Below are 20252 nucleotides of genomic sequence, written 5' to 3' on the forward strand. Positions count from 1 at the left end.
AACTGTTTTTAATGTTGTATGCTGTTATATATCAATACATTAAAATAGTTTAAATTGTAACATTTATTAAAATTGACTTTTCTCAAATATATTACAATTCCATCAATCTTAAAATTTTACACTATTTTATCTAAATTAATGAGCATGAACTTACAATTATTAGACTAAATTAGAACAAAACAAAAAAAAATCTGACGAAAAATTGGTCTAATATGAAACACTATGGTAGCAAAATATCAAGCATCCCTATGTAAATAAACCTAAAGCCTAAACCTATTTCTTTTTTCCACTCCATCTAGCTAGACTCACTTATCAGAATTAATCAGAGGATCTGGCACAGAAAGAGAGACCAGTAAAGATGTTACTTTAAAGTGAATTTGGTATCCTTCACTTCAGCATCTGATAGCTGGCCAGATGCATTAATCTATTCCGGCATGTCCAGTTTCACCAAGTTCATTCAGCTCCCTGCAAACATATTTATGGCTCAGACACATTCCAGTTGCATGAAAACGAATAATCATGTAACCACAGCCAAATAGGCCTTATGGAAAATCATGTCCTTCCTAGCAGCCAGTAAGCCTTTTCCAGTGAAATTGCCCTCAATGCAGACATCAAAAATTCGTCTGTTGAATTAAGACCAATCCGTGCAGCGCAATTCTGTACATTCGTGCTAACAGCTAATTATAAAGCCGAAAAAGATAAGGCGTCATTAGCATATGGTTAGTGCAGATAAATGAGAGCGAGAAAAAGAACGAGAGACAGAGACAAAGTGAGATGACATAAAAGCGTGGAAAAAGGTCCTGACTGTTAGCAGTTCTCAGTTTTCATCCATTCTTATTAAGATTAGCCGAGTTTAATGCACAAAGACTTACTAAAGACCAAACATAATTAACTACTCAGCACTTGCACTCACTCTCACACACTTGCTCATGTCCAGCTGGGATGAAAAGAGCGCCCGGATGATGAATCTGTAATTATAAGATCAAAGTATGGACACACAAAGGATTATATGATGTACCATAAACCCTCAGAAATTATGGAATAACAGACTTTTTTTTTACTCAGTGTTTCCTGAATGATTTCAATAACTCTTTGCTGGTATTTGTTATGTAGGTAAATTACCAATATAATATAATATAATATAATATAATATAATATAATATAATATAATATAATATATAATATAATATAATATAATATAATATAATATAATATAATATAATATAATATAATATAATATAATATAATATAATATAATATAATATAATATAATATAATATAACATAATACAATATAATATAATAGATATCATACATTTTTTTATATATATATATACTTTTATTCAGCAAGGACACATTAAACAGTTTTAAACAATGTTGAAGAAATATTTCTTGAGCACCAAAGCATCATATTAAAATGATTTCTGAAGGATCATGTGACACCGAAGACTGGGGTAATGCTGAAAATTCAGCCTTTCAATATTAAAACAATTTCACAATTATTCACAATTTTCACAACTATTTTTACCGTATTTTTGATCAATTAAATGCAGCTTTGTTGTACATGCAAGACTTTAAAAATTAAAGAATTTTACTGACCCCAAACATTTGAATGGTAGTTTACTGTTTTTTGGACTAGATTGTACATTTAATGGAGAACATGAGCATTGCTAGCTTATGGTGTTGTCAAGTCTGTGGTTTTCCCATGAAATCTGGCTACTTTTATACTGCTGCTGTTTGTTTTTTACTCTGCGGGTTGAAGCAAAATTCCACACCAAACAGGAACGCGATTTTGACCCTGGAAGGAGGTTTGGAGCCCCCATAAGAGATTTATTTATTTATTTTTTATGTGTAATGCGTTAATCTAACTGAGACTTGTTATAGCACTTGCACATCATTGCTAGGAGACATGTAGACATCATTGTATGTAGACCTGGCAACCCCTTGATAAGCCATGATGTTAGTGTGTTGCTAGGTGGTTGCACAAGTAAAAAAGTCCCATCCAGGTATGATATACTAGCCAGTAGACATGGTTTGAGTCACTCCTTTAAAATAAATCTATAGGATTTCTCTGTAATTCCATCATTTGGCAGGCCATATTCCTGTCCAGTAGCATAAAAGGTATAGCACACCTCTAATTCAGCAAAATACATGTTTAGAGTCATCATTCATGTCTTTAGAACAAAACAACGTTATGCACCAAAGTCTTAGTCAAATCTGTCTTGGACTGCAGTGATATCAGCCTCTGGTCTGGTGCAGTGAAATATCCGCTGCCTCTCTTTCAGGCTTGGTGCCATTTGCAGGTGATCTGCTCAGTGGTTCCCATGGCAATGGGGTGCCTGTGGGTTACAGGCTGATCTGAGGAAAGTATTACAGGCGTCCCCATGCATTACTACCTGTGGGGATGTGATCGGTGCAGAGACAAGGTCACATGGCTGATTCTTTGAGAGTCTCAGAAGTCTATGCTTTGATGCTTTGAAGAAAATGCTGACTCTATATTTCAGTTTAAGTCAGGGAGTTTCAAACTTTTTAATGCATGATATTACATAGGCAATTTTATTTTACGTTTATAGAAATTCCATATATAATTTTTTTTTATTCAACATGCAGTTTAAAACTTTTATAAAATTATATTTTATTTTTACTTGCAAAAAAGTAAAAGTCTCAGATTTTCCACAACCAGATCAGAGTCACATTTATTTTTCCAATAATGACCACCCATCTGTACATTATTCTCATATGTTTTGGACAGAGCGAGCTAACGAGCAACTGCAGTAGTTTATATTTATGTAAGCTGTTACACAGAACCAATAAGCAGATTCGTAACCACAGCCTCCCAGGATTTGCCTTTAAACTATTGATATTCCATGTCGCAACAGGGAATTGCATTTAACTTTATGGGATAATCAGTCTCACAGCAAGGCATGCAGGCAAACCATGGAAGGCTGATGTAAGATCACCAGTCTGGGCCCTGCATTCAGATCATAAAAGACCAAAAACAAAGGCCATCCATTCATCCAACATTTGTCTTTATATGGCAAACCATAAAAAAAAGAACCTTCAGAAGCTCTACACGGGCCAAGCAAGCCAGCAGGTCAGGCTTATGTAAGTTGTGGGAAGCCTCATTCCTCACCAAGCTGTGAGGTAATAGCAGTGGTGAGCTGTCACTTTCCCGCCTTCCTCAAGCAAGAGAAAGATAAATACTGAAAACCTAAGTATGACTTTTTTAACATAGGCTCATTGGGAAAAATGCCTCTACCTACATTTTGGCAAAAACCCAGATATATAGCCTACCTAAACATACAGTACATACAGCTTACTGCAGTTTCCAGCTAAAATTACCACAAGCGGAAGATTTATTTTGTGCACTACCTTATACAATGCTGCTAATTTCTGAACTTGTTCAGTACTTTGGTGTTAAACTGCCTACTTAATAAGCAGAAACAACTGAAAGTTAGCCATTTTTAGGTTGACTATCCAGAAGAGTGTAAACAGTGGCACACCATTGCTGTTTGTTTGAGAATTCTGACCTGCCCAGCATAGCAAAAAATCAACCAATAGTGTGAGCTTTGGGTGAGGCTACTGTTTGTACAGCCAATGGGGAGTGTTTGGAAAACCTGTGTGAAAACAATTAGCATTTTTGAAATTTTGTTTTGAGGCAGTGGTGCCAAAGAAAACTACACCCTTCAGCTTCAAGATCAGATTCAAAACAATATGGTTTTCTGAAGCAAAAATTATTAATAAGAAATGAGTGGAAAGATGACTTTACAGTTTCTAACCAAGGGAGTGTCATATGTAAATAGTTTCCTTTTCGAAGTGGTACTTGGATTTATTGATCACTATTATGAGGCCAACCTCTTCTATAAATTCTGCAAATGCTTCAGTTACCCTTACATGCATTTGTTGAAGTCTAAACACTTGCAGCATTTGATCAAAGAGAAAAAGATTTGTCTTTTAACTGCGAGGCTAGATAGAAGTACTTTCCCATTTTGAAAGAGAGCAGGATTTGATAAGTGTCAAAGAACCTTTGAGGAAGTTTGTTAAATGAGGGCGATTCAATTAGCGATTAGTTCCTATCTCTCAGCCAAGCTTGTATAAAAGGGGCATGTGCTCTCAGACAGGATTAATATTTAATGAAGAACTGATGGATGAAGACTCCTCTGAGATAGTGCTACAGGTGTAGTTGTTCAGAGCTCAAGAACAGAGGAAACACACTGATACTGTGTGCTGAACTGAAGAGCAAAAGTGTAAGTAAAATAAATACTGAGAGTAAAAGGTTAAATCCATCTCAATTGAGGCAGCTGTTTCATCTGGCTCTCGCAGATGGTTCTGTGATTTTTGCTATGACATCACTGTCTTGTCTCTTATTTTCTTATTCTCGAAGACTGTTGAATGTTCTGCAGGAAAATTTGGGTGGGAACACAGTGAGAAGCATTTCTGGAAAGGACTGGACAATGTAGGATAAAATGGCTGTCACACAAGATTTTATTATGTGTTTTAGTCCAAGTAACTGCAGCTAACATACAGTATTTGCAGTCTATATCAACCAATAGTGTTAGCATCATTGCAGCATAATATCATGTCATTAGTTTCCATTTCTGACAGCCTGTACGACACAAATTTTACACAAAAAACTAGAGTTGGCAAAATCCGCCAGTTCTGTCTGGTTGGCAACTAGGCAGCTTATTTGAGTCTGGATGCATACGTTTTTATCAGTCCGTAAAAGTTTACCACGCTGCTACAATAGCTCCATTCACATCCAAGTTGTTAATTTAATTTCTGTGAAAAATTGGAGGACTGCAGAAAAAAGTTTCCATCCCATGTGTTCAAGACAACAAAACCAAGGAAATGAAGGAAAAATATTTAGTCACACTGCTTTTTTTAATGAGCATCTAAGAATTTATTAATGTTTTACTATATAAAACATTCATCCACTTCAAGTGAGCGCATATAGGTTTTTATGCACATTTTAACCACATTCTATTTTGTATTTTCTATGCAATATCCCCAAATTCACATAAAAGTATATGGATTTTAATACAGCTATTTAGTTCTTCCTTGCACAGTGTTTGCATATTCAAATGAGCAGTTGCACATCAATCTATTGCAAGATAGATTGCAAGATGTCAATCTATTAGACCCATAGACATCACATTAAAAGCACAATTTCATGTTGAATCAGACAACTGGACATGTGCTGCAGTTCTTGGCCAGGATATGCAGCATACTGATAGTCTGGCTTGTAAGACTCACATGGCACATTTAGTGTTCTGGGCCTCAGGCTCCAGACTCACAACACTATTGAAAAGACCAGCTTAAAAAGTCAGCTAGCTAGACCAGCATCATGCAAACATAAATCTGTGTCTAAAATGAACTGCTGAGCAGGGAACTTCAAATAAAAGCCTCTGATAGGACAACACACTATTCCCCTTGTGGACCCACTAATAATACGTTTTGTCATTACAATACCTGGAGAGTTTAGCATGGTAACACACATGGCAATGTTAATGTGTTTGGTCTTTGCAAAATAGATCTTGCTACTGCCAATACATCCACAGACATGCTGTTGCAGCATGTAAGAAATACTGCTGCTGCGCATATAACATGTAATAACCCCTGTGTATAAAATACATACAATTACCCCATAACAGATCTATACAGGTGGAGCTGGGGAAGGTGGAGGGTTTCTGAAGTGCACTGCAACTGCTACAGCAAGCACTAGCCAAGTATTTGAATGTTGAGCAGCAAGCTCATTGGCAGCGGCTACAAAAGGAACCAATCAGCTGCACCATTTGAATAATAATGTGATTATATAAGACTGAGTTAGAACCAGAATCAGCCTGCGCCATCTAGAGTTTCATGACAGAACTTTGTATTTATACCACTTAAGAACAAGATAGCTAGTGTTGAAAATAATAAATTAAATGACCTGCTAGTTAAATGAGCACAATAACTTTAATATTTACTGGTTGAGCACTTGCTTTAGCAGGCTGTCTACAGGAATAGGAATAAGTAACATCCTCTGCCCAACTGTTAAGAGTCTATTACACTGGCTTCATTCCCTGGCTCCTGAATCCTGAGAAACACACACATGCTCAAACACAGGTCCAGAAGCTTCCGCATCATAAATTTTGGGTTCCAACTATCAGCACAACTGAATTATACTCAAATTTATATCCAGCATCTCTGGACAAACAACCTTGAGAGAAACGCTTTGATATTCCTTCCAGACACGCATGGGATGCGGCCCAAAACCTCCAGATGCAAATCTACTTAAACAGCATGGAGGGAGAAACTCGGAAAAGTTGTCACTACCCAGAGGAATTCTGGCTGCCGACATAACTCTGAAACCAATGAGTTCAGATTTCTCTTGATTATAAATAAAGTCAACGGCATCCAAGTAATTCGCAACTGACAGGCATGGAATGGGATCTCATGAGATGGTCGTTAAACATGTTTACAAATCTATGGCGAGAAGAGTAAATAATAATAATAATAGTAATAATAATCAAGAAGGCCAATGGTAGGTTACAATGGAATGCCAAAAGGGTGATAAGAGGGAATTCTCAACGGGAATGCATTGTCACAAATAATATGTTTGCATATTTGTGTGGATGCTGTAAAACCAATGTGGTTGCGCAATGATAGATAGACTGCTCAATGAGAGATGAGTACTTTTCAAGCAAACAGAAAAACTGCAACATCGCCTTGTCAAAACTTAATTTTTCTTTCTGAAAGAGAAAGAACTGAATGCAGAAAGTTTCGCATCTAAACAGTTTTATTAGGTACAAGAATGTTTTACAAGTCGATTTGACCATGATGACCAACCCTATGATAGACCCTCACTATACACAATTGCCTCCATATCCTTCCCTTATATACAATAATACAATATGAGAAGCATTGTAGACTACCAACCGGAATGAATAAACACAGGGGGAGGAAGACTATAAACTTGCTGAATTGTAAATGTAATGGATACGGCATGCAGAGGTCTGACTGTGGAGTCGGAATTTGTGTTTTAATTAAGCTCTAAACATGTCTCAATAAAAGTTATGGGAAAAAAAGGATTTAATTTGCTACAGAGGAGACGTGGAACTGAAAGATACTTCTAATATCCCATTACAGCTCTTTAAGTATGAGGAAAGATAAATAGAGAGTTTGTGCTACTCACCCTATTTGCCCTGTCCAGGAGCATACATCCAAACAACAACCGAAGCGTGAACAAGAGAGCAAGAGAGATTGAGACCCACTCCGCCTGCTTGCTGCGGCAGGGAAAGTTTTTACCTCGCTGCAGGGCTGCTCCTGTTCTCCAAACCCTCCAATCTCTCTCTCGTTGACACTTCCTGTGCTGTCCCTTTACACCAACTCAAATCACTCCCCCAGACTCAGCCAAGGAGCATTGTTTAGACAGGACGTGTTGTGTGAGCGTGTGTGTGTGTTTTCGATTGTGTGTCGCGATGAATGCCGTTTTTGTAACTCTCTTGGCACTCCCTCCAGCCTGGATCACCTCATTCGAGAAGAAAAAGAGGGGAATGGTGAACTTAGAGAAGAAGAAAAAAGGAGATGTGTGACAGAGAGAAAGAAAGTGCCACTGATGAAGAGTGAAGTGAGAGAGAGAGAATCCCTTAAGCTAAAGCAAAACATGTGGAGGACTTCCTGCTACGGAGCCCCCTGCGACACAAACTAGAGGGCCGCATGTTCTGTGTGTGCGTCTGTGAATTTAGAGCTTCCTCTCAAAATCCCTCAGCTTGCTGTTAGAATCAGAGCCAGGTTTCAGTCTTCAGTGAGGTCTTAAGTGAGCGCAACAAAACATCTCCAAAACACACTACAGATCTGTCCCAGAAACAAGCGAGCTTTGCATACTGACTAAATAGACAACTGTCTTCTAAGACAGCATCTTAACTGTCGTGGAACATCATAATTGAGCAATTTGGATTGCTTTACATAGGTGGCATAGGAAATAGTTTTTGATGTTAGCATGTTGCTGAAATACCATCACAATATGTCACACCTATTATCAAAAAGATTCTAAAGTAGCAATATATAAAATTTGTTCAGGTGTAGTATCGGGATGGGGGTCATTGCCAAAGAACTTTACTATGAGTGGTTTATCACATCTGAACAGCATATCAAGTTAATTTATCCAATTCCACAAATGAAATTCCACAAATGAATTAATTTATTGAAAACTTTTTTTTGTTACTTTACAAAATGCATTTCTTAATACATTTAATGATTTCTATCAATAGTTGAATGAATGTGAGTTTGTTTCAATGTTTTAAGGGATTGCTTTTATTGTGAAAGATTCATGTGTTGCTAAGCTAATTGCATGACACTTTAGGCATAAAACAGTTATCACAAATATAGGATAAAGTAAAACATTTCTAATGACACTGAACTTATTTTATCAACCATGGTTCTTTATGAATTTGAGCTTGTTGCAATGCATTGTGGGATTTTAACGGTGCTTTAGGGTTTTGCCTAAAACAAGGAGCATATGATGCAGCATAATACAGCATAAGATACCAAGCCTTCATGTTGAGAGCTCCTTTAAAAGTTATTTAACAGAGCAGAGAGTGTTTAAGTGTGTATGTGCGAGTATGAGGGTGTGTGTTCAACTCACTGTGTCACTGGCAGACAAACTAAAAGAGGGGAGGAGTAAAGAGGGAATGAAAGGCGGATGGTAAATAGTGGAAAAGACATAACTGTCCTTGGTTATCTGCAAAACTTAAAACACTCAGTAGACGCTTAAACACTCAGCCCTGCTCCCAAACACTCATGCACATACTAAAGCAAATACACACACACCCACACAAACACTCAGGCCCGGACACAAAGTCATGTGGATGTCAAGAGACGCTTGTATATGGCACACTCGTGTGCTTCTGCAAACACAACACACACACACAATGAGAAGAGTGTGCTCACAGCTACAGTAAATAATAAAATAAAATAGAAATATTCCATATGCAAGCAAATATTTAAATAAATAAATATTAAAATGTTCATACTGTACTTTTAGTGTATATCATAAATAGGTGCTAAATTCTGTTCTTTAAAACAAATCACTTCTTCCCTGATAAAATGTAACCCACCTGAACACAAACACACATACACACACACACCCACAACATATAAACACTTTATACCTTCCTACAGGTCCTCTCTGTTCAGTAATACAGAACATGCCCGCTAAAATAGAATAATCCAATTTATTCTCACTATATAAGATAAATCATGGTGTGTCATGAAAAATGAATATGCTATGGGGGTTAGAATTGCAAACTGTCAGCGAGAGGGCTTAGTTGAATCAGTATCTGCTGACAAAAACAAACCTGTAAACATACACAGATGACAACAGCTATTTTACCTCTCATTCTCTCACACACCTTCCTACACATCATCATTCAAAAAACACACAACACACTACAGAGAACTCACCTAAAACACTATAGACCCAGCTAACTTGGGAAAATATTTGCTTTGTAGCTGGAGGGTGTCGCTGTGGTAGTCAAGAACAAGCACGAGAAAAGCTGAGAGCAAACAGGCAGAGGGCTGTCTATTGCACACAATATGTTTAATTCTTTGTATTCTGTCGGAGATCTGACAGCCCTGTGGGTCTGTCGGTTTAGGAACGCAATATGTATGCAGATGAATTCTTCTGAACTTACAGTCAGTACTTGTATTGTAGTCTATATAAAGTGTTAAATGAAAGTGGTTAGTGTTGCAATAAAAGGCTCTAGGTTTAAATCCCTGTTCTAATAATGAAGAAAGAAACTATTAGAGCAATTGTTTTCTGTCTAACCCTAAACTGTGCGACTGAATAAAAGTGTGATTAAATAAAAGAAAACAAGCAATATATATATTAAAAGAAAAATTTTAATAAAGTATAATTATATACAAGTATATATTTTGTATAGTTTAACTTTTTTATTATTATTTCTTTAATATTTAATTTTAACTATTAAAATATATTTAAAAAATTGCTTGTTTGCTTAATGCCTTTTATGCATGGGGGGGGGGGGGTAAAAAAATTACTGCATACTGTATCTTATTAGCACACATTTCTGTAATAATGACAAAGTTTATTTCAACTTCTGACCCCAACAGAACAGCCAAAGTTAATTAGAGGTGCATATCTGTGTGTGGAAATGAGTGAGTCGGCACACAACATTGTAAAACATGATGAAAGAGAAAGTGATAAAGGAAAAGGGTTGAGTAAAATTAAGTTTCTTTAATATACAGCCATACTTTCAATCAATTAAACTTTCCAGACACCCAAGGAAATGGAGGAGAACCAATCTGTGATCAAACTTACACTAAATGCTATGTTAAAACACTTACATCTAATTCACATGGACACGAATTCAGATGAACTGCAGTGATTATTTCCAGCATTCCCAGCCATTGAGCATGCTCTAAAATATCACTTTACAACAGGCTACAAAAGTTTAAGAGCTGACAGGAAAAGAGAAACAAAAAACACAGACAATGACAGCTTTTCATATGATGAGATCGGATTGGCGGTCCAGGAAGGCCTTCAGATTAACTAGAACTCTGCAATTTTGAGTTTTTCCTTTAATTATGCTCAAAATTCCATGATCCTCTGTCTCTACATGAGCCTGAAGGAATTCAGAGTCAGATGAGACGACATGATTGGTCTGGCTGTCTGACTGATGATATCATAATGGCTGAACTCATTCTATTTCCTGAGTCTGATTATGGGGACGTTTATCAAATTCTAATATGCAGAGAGGCAGTTACTGACTAGAATACCTAAAATGAGAAACTAACTTCTCTCTACTCTGCACACACACTAGACAATAGTAGGCATAAAGGAGTTATAATTATAACATTAACATTTACATTATATTTAAATGTCATTTAGCAGACGCTTTTACCCAAAGCGACTTACAAATTAGGAAAATGGTAATCAACAAAATATGCAAAAACAGCAATGATATGCAATAATGTAATTTATAATCTACTTATAATGATATATACATGTACAGTACAGACCAAAAGTTTGAACACACCTTCTCATTCAAAGAGTTTTCTTTCTTTTCATGACTATGAAAATTGTAGAGTCACACTGAAGGCATCAAGGGCTATTTGACCAAGAAGGAGACTGATGGGGTGCTGCGCCAGATAACCTGGCCTCCACAGTCACCGGACCTGAACCCAATCGAGATGGTTTAGGGGTAAGCTGGACCGCAGACTGAAGGCAAAAGGGCCAACAAGTGCTAAGCATCTCTCGGGGAACTCCTTCAAGACTGCTGGAAGACCATTTCAGGTGACTACCTCTTGAAGCTCATCAAGAGAATGCCAAGGGTGTGCAAAGCTGTAATCAAAGCAAAAGGTGGCTACTTTGAAGAACCTAGAATATGACATATTTTCAGTTGTTTCACACTTTTTTTATGTATATAATTCCATATATAACTCCACATGTGTTAATTCATAGTTTTGAAGCCTTCAGTGTGAATCTATAATTTTCATAGTCATGAAAATAAAAAAAAATCTTTGAATGAGAAGGTGTGTCCAAAAGGTGTGTACATTTACACACATCACATAATAGCCATGCTATTTTTTTTATTTTAAATTATTCTGTATGTGTGTGAGTGTGTAAGAGGAAAGGAGAAATATAGAGATGTTTTCTCATGGCTAAATGGAATACCGTTGTGGTTAACGCTCTCTCTGCACATAATATTTCCACATTTATTTTGACACTGAAAAAAGAGTGAAGATAAGAGAATAAGAATAAGAGAATAAGAATTAGAATAAGAGAAATATGAGAAGTAGTGAAGAAAGATAGAGATGACACTACCATTCAAAGTTTTTATGCTTTCAAAACTAGCTTGGAAGTGACTTTAGCATCTGCTATTAGCTGGTGTGCAAAGCATGAGCAAAACACACTCACACACACACACAGCATGACCAAAACACACACACACACACACACACACACACACACTCTCTCTCTCTCTCTCTGTCACACACACACACACACACACACACACACACACTCTCTCTCTCTCTCTCTCTCTCACTCTGTGACACACACACACACACACACACACACACGAAGAGTCAAACTCGGTCAGCAAAACAATATCTGTCTCAACAAGTAAAGATTGCTCATCCGATCACCCAAACACACATTTTTCAGTACCTTTTATGGAGACAGTTGTTGATGATTCAGTCTGGCTCGATAGATGTTGGAGAGCTTTAGATGAGCACATGCTGATTTATAACAGCATGAATCTACACGCTGTCTTACGTCGTATATCAGCTTTGTTCTTCAGTAAATCAAAGTGTAGAGCAACTACGACCAGACAAATCACCCTCAGACCAGCCATGAAACTCATCACCCAATCAACATCAGGTACCATCTTGAAACCATTAATCATCATTATACAGATTGCACTGACGCCGCATCATCTTCAGCCCAGCCGAGTCCAACAGGTGTTTGTCAGCACATCCCTTATAAATGTGAAGTGGACTTAATTGTACTTAATGTGTACATGCTGTGTACTTTGAATCTTAAAAGTATATTTTTTAAGTTAAGTTGTTACAAACCTATATGTTTTTTTAAAGATATTTTACATAATGTAAACAAGCAGTTGCTGATAGTCAATGCCTTCAATAGTATTTTTTTTTCAATACTATTTGGCAGTCAGTGGCTCCCAGCAACTGTTTGTTCATTCATTTATGGGTGAACTATCTCTGTACTTGAACACTTTCATAACTCTCATTTTCAAGATCTATCTATCTATTAAGTATGTGCTACAATGCAGCCATATCACCCTGCAGTCAAAGACTGGTTGCCCACTGAAGCTAAGCAGGGCTGAGCCTGGTGAGTACCTGGATGGGAGACCTCATGGGAAAACTAGGTTGCTGCTGGAAGAGGTTAGTGAGGCCAGCAGGGGGTGCTCATCCTGTGGTCTGTGTGGGTCCTTGTCCTAGTGTAGTGATGGGGACACTACACTGTAAAAAGCACTGTCCTTTGGATGAGACATTAAACCGAGGTCCTGACTTTCTGTGGTCATTAAAAATCCAAGGATGTCCTTTCAAAAGAGTAGGGGGTGTAACCCCGGCATCCTGGCCATATTTCCCCACTGGCCTCTGACCATCATGGCCTCCTGACCATCCCCATACACTGATTGGCTCCTCTCCACCAGTAAGCTGATGTGTGGTGGGTGTTCTGCTGCAATATGGCTGCCGTCGCATCATCCAGGTGGATGCTGCACACTGGTGGTGGTTGATGAGATTCCCCCCTTTCAATTAAAAGCGTTTTGAGTTCCCAGAAAAATGCTATATAAATGTAACAAATTATTATAATTATAATGTGAATTTAGCTATGAAAACAAGACACTTAGTCCACCTGTGACTGCAGGAGGTAGTTGTTGTGATTTCTAAACAAAGAAAAAAGTATAGTACAGAATGTATATAAACATACATTTGAACTTGGGTTCTCCAACCCTGTTTCTGGAGAACAACCGTCCTGCACACTTTATTTTAAACCCTGTTTTAACACAACTGTCTGTAATCATGAAGTATCCCTAAACACCTTGATTAGCTGGTTCAGGTGTGTTTGATTGGTGTTGGAGCTAAAATCTACAGGGCAGCAGCTCTCCAGGAGCAGGGTTGGAGACCCCTAGGGTAGGCCAAGTAACCAGGTTATGTGGCTAACAGCATGCTAAGCCAGCAAACTGATTGGTTAGCTTGCGAAATGTAAACTAGCTTAAAAAAAAAAGCTGACAAAGACTGAAAATGAATTTCAATAATTTACAATCAAGTGATGTATAAAGTTCTTTCCCCCAGTTGAATCGCTTTGGAATTGAGTCCTAATCAAACTCACTGTATGGATTATGACATTTACTATACCCCTTCAGCCGTGACTAAATTAAACTGAAGTTGGCTGCTGTATTAACCAATCAGCATCCAGAAAGTGAAATATAGGGCTTTTGTCACAACTTAATAATTAACTCTTTCCCCGCCACTGACAGAATTTTCCGTCTTTCTGTGTTTTCACTCTTATAGGGTAGGGGGTGCTGTTACAAATCTTCTGAAAGGGTACTGAATGTCTGGATCAAAACACAGTAAAGAAGAAGCAGAAACAATTTATCGCATATGTAAGCAGATGCACATGCAAAATAACGCAATCATTAAAAAAGCATTAATAAAAAAGTTTAAAAAAACTTACAGGACTGTGCAAACTTTGGGGTGTTGATAGAAGCGATATACAATTTTTATTTAATTTTTAATTTTTTGCTAAGCCACTGTGACGAAAGGGGTGGGGGCGAGAGTTAGTGAGTGGAGTGGTGGAGTTAGTGAGAATGTGTGACACACTGGTCTCGAGTCGCACGGAGGAGCTCCGAAAGGATAAAAGGAGGAGTGTCAACACTGTTGGATGAGAGAGGACCAGGCCTGGATTTTATTTAGTTTTAGTTCTGTTTGTGTGCGACAGTCGTCCGCGAAGGGGCTGTCGCGCTGTTTTGTGATTATTTTGTTTTTAAAGTTTTATTTAAATGTTCGCCGGTTTCGCCTCCTTTTTCCCATACTATGAACTGTGTTACACCCACATTTAAGTGTTGATCAATGCATGAAGCTCGGATAAAACTTTTTTTTATGCTAGTGGGAAAAGAGTTAAAGAGTAATTTATTAGGAAAAAAAGGGACTGGGACATAACAGAGACCAGATTCAAACCCCAATCTCCCAAATGAGCACCAGTGCTCAATGTATCTGGTGCATAACAGCTACATCTCCAACACAAGCCGCATTATTTCAGGTTAGATTAGCTGCAGTCTAATTTAACAGATCTGTTTTGTTAAACTCAAATGAAATTCTAAAACTTTTCCATGGCTGTTGAAATTCACTGCATGTCTAAAGTGCTCTGCCTCTCACCTTTAAAGCCTTCCCTTTTTCTCGCTCCATTTCTTTTTGTTTCTATTTCACCGGCCTCTCTATACCAGGTGCTTGTCTAGCCATTAAATGGCACGTCAGAAAGGGAAAAGAAAAGAAAGACGAAAAGAAAGAGTGTGTGCACACAACCCACACTCAGTGCCAACATTTCAGGAAATCCCTTTATCTTTTCATCCTTGCTTAACCACACTTTTCTTGAAACAAGTAGTCTCTTTAGGAGACAGCGTTCATTAGGTGTGTGTGTGTTTCTCTAACCCTCTTGGCTGACCCTAATAAGCAACCACACACAGCTTGCTGAATAGACTTCAAACAGAGACGCTACTTTTAATCAGCACTGAGAAAACCAGCTCGCAACCTGTTCAGAAAGAAGAGGGCAAGAAAAAGCGAGGGATAGAAGGAAAGAAAGAGATAAAAGGAGGTGGAGATAACTAGAGAGATAGACAAACAAGAAAAAATGGCAACCTCAAACAAAATAGAGTTAGCAAATAGGCGATAGAAAAGGCAAAGAAAGAAGAAACGGCAACAGAACAAAAAGAAGATGACAAGCAGTGAAGAAACAGTCCATCCACTGCACCAGATTACGATTAAAAGTTACAATTTTCTGTCAGTACTGCATGTGTGGGTCTCAAACCTGTCAGAGCTCATAGCCTCATAAGGGCTCTGTGGAAACTAGGGCAAAGAACACCAGATCTTCAATTAAGTTGCTGCAAACTCAAGAAGAAATGACTTTATGAGAGATGATTTGATTATTCATAAGAATTTGCTTGGTGACTTGGCTCTAATGCATTAGAAGGGAGTGGGCCCATTAAATATTTGGAAAATTAAGCTACACTTAAATAAATGTCATTGCATTTGATACAATTTATCAAACCAAATGACATTTATTATTTTCAAGCCAATCGTATATACATTTTCAGTGTGGCTTACATTTTTTTTTTACTTTTTTAACAACCAGGCAAAAACTGTATATTTATTTTGGCAAAATAATATAGAATATCTGGCATTTATCAGTTATCAGCCATAACATGACAATAATCTTGGTCAATTTAACTTGCATTTTTAATAATTATGCAACAGATTAACTTTCACAGGAATTCCACCACTGTGTTACTTTAAGTAACATGCTCTAGAGTCACAGCTGGGAGCTAAAGACTGGATTCCCATCCAGGAATAGTCACAATGGAAAGAAGGAACAATTTTAGACTAATCCTGCTACTGCAGATCCAGTGAAAACAAAGATAAAATAACTTCTTGTTGATGGTCTAGTCCTTCTCTAGCATGCTCTGGAAATTAACATCTGTTTCATTCCACAAAATGCAAATGTTCTTAATATCTTTCTTTGGGTTAAGCTATAACATTATATAAATAATAAGAAAATCCTAAAATACTACTAAAATAACACTGTGAATTATAGTGTTTTAAATAATTAGCCCCCATTAAAAACAGAGAAAACATGATGTGTGTCTGGGCTGAAAAGAGGTTAACCCACACAATGTGTTTATCCAAACCAATTGCTTTTGAAGAAACATGATGAAAAATTGGTAGAGAGGTTAGTAGTTCATCCAAAATGGAAAATTTTGTCATTTACTCACTCAAATTGTCCTTCAAAACCTGTATAGCTTTCTTGTTTCTGTGGAACACAAAAGTACTTTTTGTGTTTTTTTGTACAATGAAAGTTGGATGGGAACTGGAGCTGTCAAGGTCCAAAAAGGACAAAAAAGCAGCAGAAAAATTATATATGAGGAACAGACTGAAACTGTGTTACTTTTAGTTCCACAGAAGAAAGAATGACATGATGGTGAATATATTTGAGGGTGAACTATCCCTTCAACACAACTTTCAGTGCATTCAAGAGCACTTTTCCCCTGCTGGAATCAACATCTTCGAAAGCTTTATCAACCATTCAGACAAACTCCCAGAGGTCTCTTATCTAATGAATGAGAATTTAAACACAGTTGCCCACGTTTTTATTGATTTCTGCTTAGGAGAGTTATCTCTGAGTGATGCCTTAGGAACACTTGGACACTCATGAAGAGGCACTTAGCAAAAACTGTGACCACATATCTGTTAGCGTGTATGTCAGCCATAAAGTGCAAAGTTCTGCGGCAACAACAACCCTTAGTGCATAACGTCTGCATTCTTCACGCGTGATGAGCCTATAGGGCATGAATTCAGCTCAGAGGAATATACACAGTAACAACAACAAAACCAGGTGTGTTAAAGGGAGCCCCCCCCCCCCCCCCCCCCGTCTTTAGCTCTGTTTCTGACTCACATCACCCAGGACACTTTGTGACATCTAAACCATGTAGAGCTACACCAGGAATCAACACAAACGAACACAAATGTCAAAATACTTGTGCAAACACACTCAACTTGTTGGTTCTTGCCTACTTAGTAACCTAATTCAAAGTTTGTCTAAGGTGGGCATTGCTGAAAGGGTCTCTCATCCTTTTACTTATTGCTCTCAAGTTTTGAGATCAAAGCAAAGCATAACAATTCAGATTTTTAGAAAACAAGCTTCTTGCTTGATTGCTTGACAAATTAGGGGCCAGTTCACCAAAAATGGCAATGTTTATATCATATATTCATCCTTCTAAACCTTTTTTCTTTTATGGAACACAAAACAACATGTTTTGAAGAATGTTCATGCTGCTTTTTTCCATGCAAAGCATAAGCAGACATTCTAAAACATCTCCTTTTATGTCCCACAGCATAAAGAAATACAGTTAATGACCTAATTCAAAGTTTGATTAAGGTGGGCATTGTTGAAAGGGTCTCTCCCTTCCTTTTAATTCCAGATTTCAAAGATCTCAGGTTCTAGTTACTGGCGACTTTGTCCTGTAAGCAATTTTTTTAAGAGAGATTAAGCAGCCTATGAGCTCAGCAGAAAGGATTCTGGAAAATTCCTGAAGTAAGGAAAAGTATCTAAGTGCTACTCCCTCTCCTGACATTAACCTTTCCTGAATGCTTTAAGAGCATAGAATATCTCACAATGCAGAATGATAAACCTTTCCTTTATTCTCTCCCTCCCATTTTCGATCCTTCCTGCCAAACGGTGAACAATTACCAGATTCCATTTGCCATTAAGTTAAAGCACTCAGGCACTTTTCATTAGCTGAGCTGGTTGGTGACCTGTGGATCAAATTCTGCCCACATGAATTCAGTTTTTCACAAACAGAGCACTCCATCCGTCTGAAGGAATAATGCTCTGCTGGTTTGAGATTAATGGAGTGGCTTCCAAGCACAAAATACCTAATTTAAAAGAGTAATTTGGTTACAATAAATCTAGGATGAGCGAATAGTGTCCATGTCCCTATGTGTCTGCTTTCTGTCTTCTGGGGAGGTTGCCTGACAATTTTGGACCAGTTCACCAAAAAACATATATATTTTTAATCCTATATTCACCCTAATGTTGTTCCGAACATATATGACGTGCTTTCTACCATGGAGCACAAAACAAGATGTTTTAAAGAATGTTCATGCTGCACTTTTTGATGAATCGATTTTGCTAAACATCTCCTTTATCCACAGAATAAAGAAAGTCAGAGTGGATATGAATGACATGAAGGTAAGAACAGAATTTTCATTTTTAGGTGAATTGTTTAAAAATGCTAAACTGTTATTGATCCGAAAGGCTCTTCAGGAACTTGCTGATACAGTGAGTTCTGTTAGAGTGTCTTGTCTTCAATTTGGGCAGTTCTGGATTAAGAGTGTCTCACTTTTTAATCAGAGAGGATTGAGGGTTAATGAGCAGTGCTCATGAGTCTAATGCCACTCGTAATTCTCTTCATAGTGCTTCCACTGGCTTCAGTCTCCATTGCAAGGTATTAGATCCTGCTCTAGATTACAAAAACTCATCCCTGTCTGACAATTTCACCAAAAATCATGGGATTATTTGTTCATGAAAGGAAGTTTATCCTGAAATCAAAATTCTGTCACTATTTACTCACTCTCATGTCTTTTCAAACCTGCATGACTGACTTTCTTCTGTAGAGCACAAAATATGTTCCATACAGTGAAAACATACTCTAAAGTTCAAATGTTTGGGGTCAGTAAGATTTTTTATGTTTTTGAAATAAGCCCCCCAATGCTCACCAAGGTTGCATTTTCAGTGTCACATGATCCTTCAGAAATCACTTTAATACGCTGTTCGAGAAACATTTCTTATCAGCAATGCTGAAAACAACTTTGCTGCTTGATATTTTTGTGGAAACTGTAATCCATTTATTTTATTTCATATTTTTTCAAGATTATTTCAAAGAAAGAAATTTAAAAGAACAGTATTTATTTGGAATGAATTAATTTGCAACATTTTAAACATCTTTATGATCAGTGATCATATTATTTACAAAAAGTGCTTTCGTAGAAAGGGACCTGATAACTGTCACTGTCACTTTCCTGTCACTTTTTTTTTTTGTTGAATCAGTAACTTCTATACAGTCTTTTGAATTCACAAGACCTTGTGTGATGAACAGATTGAATTTTAAGTCAATAAATTAGTTAGATTTATCATTTGATGAAAGAAATGCAGTGAGCATTCTTTGATATGTCTCATTTTGTGTTCCAAAAAATAAAGTTATGAAAATAGACTAAACATCTTAATGAACACTTTCAATTTCTCTTTATTTGAGTTCTGCAGTATATATAAAAAAGCCAAATTAAATGTCACACTGCATTAAATATGTGCACTCTTAAAAATAAAGGTGCTTCATGATGCCATAGATTAACGTTTTTGTTTAAATGGTTCCATAAAGGAACCTTTATCATCTGAAGAACATTTCTTTTGCACAAAAGGTTCTTTGTGGCGAAAGAAGGTTCTTCAGATTATAAAAAGGTAAGAAAGAGATGCTTTTTAAAGAACCTTTGACTGAATTTTAAGCACCTTTATTTTTAAGAGTGTCCTGCTCTAGCTATCCCATAAACCCCTAGTGAAATGTTTCTCATATCAGCAGATCACAGACTGATATGTTAATCACATCAATCCGGGTGATCACTCATAGTCTATGCATGGAAAATCCAAACAGCAGAAGCTTGAGTACAGACCAGCTCAGGATAAACTTAGTTGAAATGAGGAGACTGTGTCGTCTCCCTCCCTCTCTGTTCTCTTTCTTTCCCATAACCTCTGTCTGACTGAGCCATGAGTAAGCAAGACCACCCAACCATGAAATTTACTGACTGTGATACAGTTCTTTGTCCTGCTGCACCTGTTTGTGATAAACTTTCAAAGAGTGCTAACAGTAGATTAAACAAAAGACTGAACCATTTTACCTGCAGATAAACAGAAGAAAGCCGCCTGCTGATAAACAAATCTCTCCCTTATCACTCTAT

General features: G+C 37.3%; 1 protein-coding gene across 9 annotated transcripts in view; it reads right to left on the minus strand.

Annotated features, from left to right (window-relative positions):
• Window positions 1-20252, minus strand: part of si:ch211-285f17.1 (sickle tail protein homolog) — a 137431-nt gene that overhangs the window by 67403 nt on the left and 49776 nt on the right. The window contains exon 1 of one of the 9 annotated variants that reach the window (XM_059524445.1): window positions 7174-7433. The exons of the other annotated variants lie outside the window; for them this stretch is intronic. The gene's annotated coding sequence lies outside the window, so the exon portion shown is untranslated. Of the gene's footprint in view, window positions 1-7173; window positions 7434-20252 lie in introns of those variants that run through there. 9 annotated transcript variants of the gene reach the window in all.

Source organism: Carassius carassius, chromosome 35 (genome assembly GCF_963082965.1).
Source record: "Carassius carassius chromosome 35, fCarCar2.1, whole genome shotgun sequence".
Taxonomy (NCBI): Eukaryota; Metazoa; Chordata; class Actinopteri; order Cypriniformes; family Cyprinidae; genus Carassius; species Carassius carassius.